Source organism: Trachemys scripta, chromosome 9, assembly GCF_013100865.1.
Source record: "Trachemys scripta elegans isolate TJP31775 chromosome 9, CAS_Tse_1.0, whole genome shotgun sequence".
Taxonomy (NCBI): domain Eukaryota; kingdom Metazoa; phylum Chordata; order Testudines; family Emydidae; genus Trachemys; species Trachemys scripta.
Genome location: NC_048306.1, coordinates 43,808,150 through 43,818,315, shown reverse-complemented (window position 1 = coordinate 43,818,315; position 10,166 = coordinate 43,808,150).

The window sequence follows — 10,166 nt, the reverse complement described above, 5'->3', positions numbered from 1 at the left end:
GCCAAGCAGACGCTATCCAGGAGCTCGTAGCCATGCAGAAAGAGGAGCAGTACCGCAAACGCAAACGCCACTTCTCCGCCACAGCCCTTGTCCCAAAACTCTTTCCGTTGTGCCCCACTGTCACCTCCAACCCACTTTCCCCAACTTCCGTGTTCTTCATGCCACCCGCTGCCTCCAACACCAGTATCTTCACCACCCAGCCCTGAAAACCATGACCCTTACCCTCTGCACTCAACCCCCATCACCATGCAATATAGCTATCCTGAAGTGCAGCACTCACTGCACAGCACACCAGACAGGACATATGCGAATCTGTGATTGTACCGTTCCCCACTCCACTCCCTTATTTCTTTTCAATAAATAATTTTTTTTTCTTTTCAATAAATGGATTTTTTGGCTTTGAAAACATTCTTTATTATTGCATAAAGTAAAAGACTCCTTAGCCCAGGAAATAAACAGGCACTGCAAGTCTGCTTAGCAGACACTGATTCCTAAAGATTGGAACTACTGCACTTCACTCCCGTGCAGGGCACCAGATATCACTGCTGGTTTTCAGCCTCAAATTGCTCCCTCAAGGCATCCCTAATCCTTGCAGCCCCATGCTGGGCCCCTGTAATAGCCCTGCTCTCTGGCTGTGCAAATTCAGCCTCCAGGTGTTGAACCTCGGAGGTCCATGCCTTCCCTTCACAAATATTATGGAGGGCACAGCACACAGATATAACCGCGGGATGCTGTTTTCGGCCAAGTCCAGCTTCCCATACAGAGATCGCCAGCGGCCCTTTAAATGGCCAAAGGCACACTCCACAGTCATTTGGCACCAGCTCAGCCTGTAGTTGAACCATTCCTTGCTGCTGTCAAGGCTCCGTGTAGGGTTTCATGAGCCACAGCATTAACGGGTAAGCGGGATCTCCAAGGATCACAATGGGCATTTCAACTTCCCCTACTGTGATCTTCCACTCTGGGAAAAAAGTCCCACCTGCATCTTCCTGAACAGCCAAGTGTTCCGAAAGATGCGTGCGTCATGCACCTTTCCGGGCCAGCCTGTGTTAATGTCAATGAAACGCCCACGGTGATCCACAAGCGCCTGGAGAACCATAGAGAAATACCCCTTCCGATTAACGTATTCAGATCCTAGGTGGGGTGGTGCCAGAATAGGAATGTGCATCCCATCTATCACCCCTCCACTGTTAGGGAACCCCATTTGTGCAAAGCCATCCACTATTTCCTGCACGTTACCCAGAGTCACAGTTCTTCTGAGTAGGATGCGATTAATGGCCTTGCAAACTTGCATCAACACAATTCCAACGGTCGACTTTCCCACTCCAAACTGGTTTGCGACCGACCGGTAGCTGTATGGAGTTGCCAGCTTCCAGATTGCAATAGCCACCCGCTTCTCCACTGGCAGGGCAGCTCTCAATCTCGTGTCCTTGAGCCGCAAGGTAGGGGCGAGCTCCTCACACAGTCCCATGAAAGTGGCTTTTCTCATCCGAAAGTTCTGCAGCCACTGCTCATCATCCCAGACTTCCATGACGATGTGATCCCACCAATCGGTGCTTGTTTCCTGAGCCCAAAAGCGACGTTCCACAGTGCTGAGCATGTCCGTGAATGCCACAAGCAATTTCGTGTCGTACGCGTTACGCGGCTCAATAGCATCGTCGGACTCCTCACTCTCACTGTCACTTTGGATCCTAAGGAATAGTTCGACAGCCAAACGTGACGTGCTGGCGAGACTCGTCAGCATACGCCTCAGCAGTTCAGGCTCCATTTCCCGCAGACAGATCGTGCTGCACAGAAACTGTTGAAAGATGGCGCCAAAGGTGAACGGAATGAGAAGAGGTGCTCTGTTGGATAGCTGCCCATAATGCACCGCTCCCAGTAGCACTGCAATTGCTGCAAATGTGGCCATGACAGTGCGCTGGGCAGCTGTCAGTGTGGACAGACTGCAGCGCTTTCCCTACTCAGCTGCACGAAGTCAGGTTTAACTCACAGTGCTGTCCATCTGCAAGTGTAGCCAAGGCCTCTGCCTCCCTGTAATTTTCTTTACCTGCAGCCTGTCTCTACCCCTTTTCCCACCAGAACAACTCTTCCCCTATCGCCCCCTCCGCTCCACACCGCTCTGCACTCCATTCAGGCTGTTTTCTGCTTCTCTTAGGTGCCAGCAGGGGGAGCATTGAGAACACAGAAAAGAGAAGTATCAGGGGGTAGCCCTGTTAGTCTGTATCTACAAAAACAACAAGGAGTCTGGTGGCACCTTAAAGACTAACAGATCTATTTGGGCATAAGCTTTCGTGAGTAAAAACCTTTACTCACGAAAGCTTATGCCCAAATAGATCTGTTAGTCTTTAAGGTGCCACCAGACTCCTTGTTGTGTTTGTGTTTTTACAGAAAAGAGAGTCCCTGAGCTCTTAGTTCTTGTGCCCAGTGTCATACCGGCCTGGCAGCCTGAAGGAGAAATTGTAGGGAGATTATTACTCAGACCCTGCATCCCTCGGCTGGAGCATGCTCAGTTGCTCTCCCGGGAATGGCATATGCACAGTCCAGTCTGCACGTAGAAGCTCTGTGGGTCTGGAGACTGTCCAATGCAGATGAACTCTTTGGAGAATTTCAGTATTGACAACCCCAACAGTTCAAAAATCGTGAATTAGAGCCAAATAAATCATGAAATTCACCCAAAATTCATGCATTTATTTATTTTTAAATAAGATTATATTCTGTTTTTGGTCTGTCTTTAGATTTTTGAACTCCCCCGTTCACTCCCAGGGCATGTGTGTCGCCAAATGTATAGATGAAGGTGATTTGGGGCCCTGCTGCTGAGACTTTCAAAAGAAAAGCACCCTGAGGCAGATACACAGCATGAGACATTTCAGTCCAAATGGTTAACATTTAGGGTGACCAGATGTCCCGATTTTATAGGGACAGTCCCGATATTTGGGTCTTTTTCTTGTATAGGCTCCTATTACCCCCAACCCCCATCCCAATTTTTCACACTTGCTGTCTGGTCACCCTATATAACATTTGGCAATTATAAGCAACTGACAACAGGTTCTTATAACACTGGTCTAAAATTTTTGAGAAGTCGTCTGCTTCAGAGATAAAATATGCTATTTATTATGTATTTTGATGTGCTGAATTCAAATATGACAATTAAAACAACTGATTAGCTACTGTTTCTAAGATATTTAAGTTTTTACATTTTATGTCTATGTATATTGTGTAGATAGTAGAGTTTTAATCATAAATTGTAAACCTAGGTCTTTTCATGTGTTTATGGTTGCTTTACATGATAATATTTCACCTGTCCTGTTTATGAAACACTTTAAAAATCAGCAAAAGGGTTATATAAATAAAATTTATTATGAAACAAAAGGCAAAAAACTATTCTGTACATAGTTTAGTCCTATTCAGTGTCTACTCAGCGCTTCTTGGCTTGTCTCTTACATTCATTAAATGGAGCATCTCTTGTCACTGTCCAGAAATAGTCTGCAAGCATTGATGGGCTCCATTTGCCCTGATAGCATTTCTCCATTGTTGCAATGTCCTGATGAAATCGCTCGCCATGCTCATCGCTCACTGCTCTGCAGTTCGGAGGAAAAAAATCTAGATGAGAGTGCAAAAAATATATCTTTAGTGACATGTTGCAACCAAGGCTTTTGTATGCCTTGAGGAGATTTTCCACCAACAACCTGTAGTTGTCTGCCTTGTTGTTTCCGAGAAAATTTATTGCCACTAACTGGAAGGCCTTCCATGCCGTCTTTTCCTTGCCACGCAGTGCATGGTCAAATGCGTCATCTCAAAGAAGTTCACGAATCTGAGGACCAACAAAGACACCTTCCTTTATCTTAGCTTCACTTAACCTTGGAAATTTTCCACGGAGGTACTTGAAAGCTGCTTGTGTTTTGTCAATGGCCTTGACAAAGTTCTTCATCAGACCCAGCTTGATGTGTAAGGGTGGTAACAAAATCTTCCTTGATTCAACAAGTGGTAGATGCTGAACACTTTTCCTCCCAGGCTCCAATGGCTGTCGGAGTGGGCAATCTTTCTTGATGTAGTGGGAATCTCTTGCACAATTATCCCATTCGCAGAGAAAACAGCAGTACTTTGTGTATCCAGTCTGCAGACCAAGCAAGACAGCAACAACCTTCAAATCGCCACAAAGCTGCCACTGATGTTGGTCATAGTTTATGCACCTCAAAAGTTGTTTCATGTTGTCATAGGTTTCCTTCATATGGACTGCATGACCAACTGGAATTGATGGCAAAACATTGCCATTATGCAGTAAAACAGCTTTAAGACTCGTCTTCGATGAATCAATGAACAGTCTCCAGTCATCTGGATCGTGAACGATGTTGAGGGCTGCCATCACACCATCGATGTTGTTGCAGGCTACAAGATCACCTTCCACGAAGAAGAATGGGACAAGATCCTTTTGATGGTCACGGAACATGGAAACCCTAACATCACCTGCCAGGAGATTCCACTGCTGTAGTCTGGAGCCCAACAGCTCTGCCTTACTCTTGGGTAGTTCCAAATCCCTGACAAGGTCATTCAGTTCACCTTGTGTTATGAGGTGTGGTTCAGAGGAGGAGGATGGAAGAAAATGTGGATCCTGTGACATTGATGGTTCAGGACCAGAAGTTTCATCCTCTTCCTCGTCTGACTCAAGTGAGAATGATTCTGGTGCATCAGGAACCGGCAGTCCTTCTCCGTGGGGTACTGGGTGTATAGCTGATGGAATGTTTGGATAATGCACAGTCCACTTTTTCTTCTTTGACGCACCTTTCCCAACTGGAGGCACCATGCAGAAGTAACAATTGCTGGTATGATCTGTTGGCTCTCTCCAAATCATTGGCACTGCAAAAGGCATAGATTTCCTTTTCCTGTTCAACCACTGGCGAAGATTTATTGCACAAGTGTTGCAGCATATGTGTGGGGCCCACCTCTTGTCCTTTGCTCCAATGTTGCACCCAAAATAAAGGTGATAGGCTCTCTTAACCATAGTGGTTATACTGCACTTTTGTGATGCAAAAGTCACTTCACCACAAACATAGCAGAAATTATCTGCACTGTTCACACAAGTACGAGGCATCTCTGCTCACTTTGGCTAAACAGAAATGTGTCCCTTTGCAAAATCAAACACTGACAAATAAGAGAGCATGACACTGTATGATTTCTAGAGCTGATATAGGGCAATTTGTTCAGCAGAGTGATGTAAGCTTCATTATGATTGCATCATCCATGACTTTTAGGAATAACATGATGCAATTCATATTATGTATGACGCAATACCAGCTTCAGATTGCATCATTCATTGTTTTGCCTAAAAAGCAAGTACTGTCCAAACCCAGTCATAGATTTATTCATCGGTCCAGTCAAAGATGTATTTTAGTCATTTCTGGTTTAAATTGAGATCCCTTCCTTTTATAACTCACTTATCCTCCGCCATTTCCAAGCCAAGGGTCGTATATACTGACCCAATAGCATATCTTGAAAACTAGAGCCAATCAACAATTTTAAGCATCATTTTCGTTGTCAGTGACCCAGAATTAGTAAAGTTTGACTACATTTATTTCAGAAGCATTTTGGCTGTAGAGCAGTGTAATGGAAAAGTGTCCTGCGTGTGTCACCTACATTGGTGGTCTGCTAGGATTAGGGCTGAGGAGAGCAGGGGAAAGTGAGACATCCGCACTGGGTCCCCACGCTCAGGGGGCCCCCAAAACATCTATGGAAAATGAAAAGAGAGGGGCTGGGCTGGGGCCTAGTGAACATGATGTTCTGAGGCCTGAAGTTTCTCTCCATGGGTCTGGCTAGGATACACAGAGGAGTCTCACTAGGAGAGAGAACAAAGCCGCATTTCGGCAGAAGCTACAGAGAGGGTTTCAGAAGCTATACATGGTGAAACAAGACCCTTCTAGGCAGTTTATCATAGCACCTGCCCAGCTGAGGCCAGAGCGTGGGGAAGCCAATAACAGACATTGGAAGCATAAGAACGTAACATAACAATGACCATACTGGGTCCTATCCAGGGCCGGCCTTAGGGAAAATGGCACCCTGGGCGAACTTGCATTTTGGTGCCCCTGGACCCATGGGCGTGGTGTGCCTCTCCCACCATTGCCTCTGGTCCCACATGGGCTCCCCACCCTCCCTTCCCCCCTAGCCCCTGCACTGTGCCACCTTCACCTCTAATCCTGCACCTCCCTCCTGTGCCCCCAACCCCTGCACTGTGCGTGCCCCCTCACCCCAACCCCTGCATTCCCCTCCTGTGCCCCTAATCCCTGCACCCCCTTCACTCCTACCCCCTGCACCTCCCTCCTGCGCTCCTAACCCCTCCAGTGTGTCCCCTTCATCCCAACCCCGGCCCCCTCCTGTGCCCCGAATCCCTGCACTGTACCCCCTTCACTCCTACCTCCTGCACCTCTCTCCTGTGCCCCTAACCCCTTCACTGTGCCCTCTTCACTCCTACCTCCTGCAGCCATGTGGGGAAACTGACCCAGCTGGATGCACAAAGCGGCTGGCATTGCTGCTCGCTCCCCCACTGGACTGCTGCTCCTCTGCCACATGCACCCTGTGGGCTGCGTAAGAAGAGGGCAGGAGAGCAGCAGCTGCTGATGCCTCAGCACAGCCCAGGTGGGGAAGTGACCTGAATACAGGGAGCCCTGGTGTTATGTGTGTTGGTGGAAGTGTGTGTGTGTGTGTGTTTGTTTTTTGAGGGGAGTGTGTGACAGAGTGTATCTGTGAGGTAGTGTATGTTGTGTTGAGCAGAGTGTGTGTGTACCTGAGGGTATGCGTGCGCTATCTCTTTAAGAAAACACTCAGAGGCAGGAGCCTGAAGGCTTGTGTTCAGACACAAGCAGCCACCAGCCACTCTGGACCCAGAGAGGCAGCAACACACACACAGATTCTCCCGTCCCGGCCATCACCCCAGCTCAGTGGAAATCAGGTACATGGGGGACACCCCAACAACAGCCCTCTTTCCCCCCCTCCAGCAGACAGGAGGGCGCTCCCAGTCCGGAGGAAGAGGGGTGGGCAGGAACAGCGGTGGCTGCACATGTGGAGCAGGGGCAAGGAGGGGCATCCCTGCTCTGGAGGAGTCACCTGGTTCAAACAGCTGGTCATCCAACTGACCCCTGCAGCTCAGGTCTCTCCCTGGGACCCCTCTCCAGAGCTGCTGCTCACCTGCCTGACTGCCTGCCACAGCAGATCACGTGGGAATCCAAACCCTGCTCACGGTGCCCTCTTTGGCGGGGCCCAGACAGCCCATCCCAAAGGCCGGCCCTGGTTCTATCTTCCAACAGTGACCAATGCCAGGTCCGTCAGAGGGAATGAACAGAATAGGTAATCACTGTTGCCCATTCCCAGCTTCTGGCAAATAGAGGCTAGGGACACCCATAGCACAGGGTTGCATCCCTGCCCATCCTGGCTAATAGCCACTATTAGTTCTTTATCCAAGCAAAATCTTTTTCCAAAAAGACTTATTAAAGAAAAGTCCTTAAACCAAAAGATCCTCCAGGATGGTCTGCCCCTCCCCCATTATTTCTTCTGATGCTGCCACCACCACTTTGATTTTGCAGCTAGCCTTGCCCTTGCCTCCACTGCCCCCATGCTGCAGTACTGGGAAGACTTGATTCATGACAGCCTCTGTCAGATCCCGCGCTGCCTAGGTCTCTGGAGGTGAGGTGTGCTGTCGAAGGGTCCCTCTTGGGCACTAGGGAGCAGTAACAGTTTCCCACTTCTCTGACTAGGCATGCTTGGAGCCGGGGGAGCTCCCGGAAAAGGGGGGCCAAGTCCACTTTTCCCCACACGCCCGGCCCTCTGCTCTTCTTCTTCCCCATGAGGCCTTGCCCATGGCCAGGCTGGAAGCTGGAGCCTGGCCCGGGTAAGAGTGGCCTGGGGAGCCCAGGCAGCCAGACCCTCCACCTGTCCAGGTTCGGGAGCTGAGCACAGGCCCCGGCCCATGACCCCGTCCCCCAGACTCCTCATCCAGGGCAGATGGAAGGTCCGCGTCTCTCCATAGCTGTCCCGAGCGGTTCTTACCATGGCCTAGCTGCAGCTCTTCAGCCTCGCTTCCAGGCCAGAAGCCAAAGCTGGGTTTTGGTAACAGTCATGCAGGCAGCTGTGGGGAGCCATGGATCCTCCACCTGCTCTGTGGGGTGGGGTGGAGACACAGGCGGGGGCTGCTCTTGGATCCCCTCACCCTGGACAGGTGGAGGGGCCTGGGCTCCCCAGCCAGGATCTGGCTTCTGGCTTTGCCAGGGGCGGGGCTTGGAGGGAAGAGGAGGGGCAGGGGTGGGGCCATGGAGGGGCAGGACTTTGTGCCCCTCCACTTTTAGGAAGTTGCCCTGCGTGGAGCACCATTGCATTGGCTTCAGAAGACTCATTGGGTGCAGGAAGGACACGATGCAAATGGCCATCTGGAGATGAGAAAAGACTTGAGGGGTGGAGAAGGGCAATGCTCAAAACCTACAAGCTTAGACCTGGGCAGACCAGCCATAGGGGAACCAGACGACCCATAGCCAAGTGACTGGGAGTGAAATCCTGTTCTCATTGATGTTAATGGAAGTTTTGCCATTGACTTCAGGGCCAGGATTCCACCGCTGGATGTCTTAAGCTGAACTCACAGATGACTTGAGGCTGAAGCTACTGGAAAGCAATTTTATCTGAAGTACATCTTTTTATTTTCCTTCTGTTAAGAGCGACTGGGCTAAGTGCAGAATGAAGTGACTCTTCGAGAAACACTGCAGAGATGGTTTATGTGCACAGACTACAGCACACAACGTGTTCTAGAAGACAATACACTGGCACCGGATGAGAGAAGTCAAACACTAAAGAGATACTTTAGCCTGGCTGCTGATACTCCTATCTGAGAGAGCTGAACAATAAAGCACAGGTTGGCACTGATGAAGAGCATGACTCTCAGGATCGATGCCTTTCAGAGATGAATAGAATTTGTGCTAAGTGAAAAAGAAGCCAGAAGTGCTTGTGTCAAGGTAGCTTGGAGAGGCCTTTGGATCGCTCATCATAGGGGCCAGCTGAGATTCTGATTAGACTTGGAAATTCCAAGGATCATTGTAAGTACCCACTCCATTTGTGAACTAGAAGCTGCTGTTCCATGTGCATTTGATGGGTAAAAAAATGCATGCCTTTGGTTTAAAAATGAAGAGGAAGGAGGTGCTTAGGAAACCTGGAAAAGCTGAGTCATCCAAACTGGAGTAATTGCTCAGTGCTGGAAAATTAGAGATTCCTTTATGGGAATCTATCTAGGTGCGTCCATGACCCCCTAGCACTATCTTCGGGAATAAAACACATGGAAAATAATAAAACACTGGCAGCTGGGAAAGAAACAGACACAGACGTTCAAGATTTAAGCAAAGTGGATGATCCTGACCATGCTGTATATAGAGGAATAAGAACAAGCTCTGGAGTCAGGAAGTCCTGTGTTCTAATCCTGGCTGTGTTGTTGATTCACTAGGTGACCTTGAGCAAGGTGTGTCCCTTATCTGCCCCAAGCCCCCATCTGTACAGTGTGGATGATATCACTTACCTCCCAGCTCCCAGGAGTCTTGTGTAGAATATCATTTGTGCTGGTGCTGAGCACTCACAACTCCCAAAGTACTTCAGTGGGTGATCCAGGATTCCTTCGACTCTGCAAATCAGGCCTGTAGGGTTTCAAAATGCATGTGATTCATTTTAAAATAGTTACCATGTTAGTGCAAAGAGCTGTGCTGGGTTAGTGCTGTATTCCACAATTCACCCCTTATTTGGCCATCTGCTTTTCTGTATTAAAAAAAGGAAGTGAACAAACAGCTATTTGTAAACATTTGCCAAACATCACCTATGGCATTTCCAGCCCCAAATGCTGGAAAGAATTAAGCTTAGAAGAACTTTTTAGACAGAGGATGCATTTTGATGACAGGGTCCTCTCTACTTGTTTCCCAGGCTTCTTGCATTTGTGTATAGGCACTTAAGATAACTCATCGATCGTCCCTCTTTCTCAGCATGAGACAGGAGTCCTCCCCTCTTGCGCTCTCCTGCTTGTGCTTCCTCCCAGGATCCCATTTCCCCACTTACCTCAGGGCTTTGGTCTCCTTCCCCCGGTGAACCTAGTTTAAAGCCCTCCTCACTAGGTTAGCCAGCCTGCTGGCGAAGATGCTCTTCCCTCTCTTCGTTAG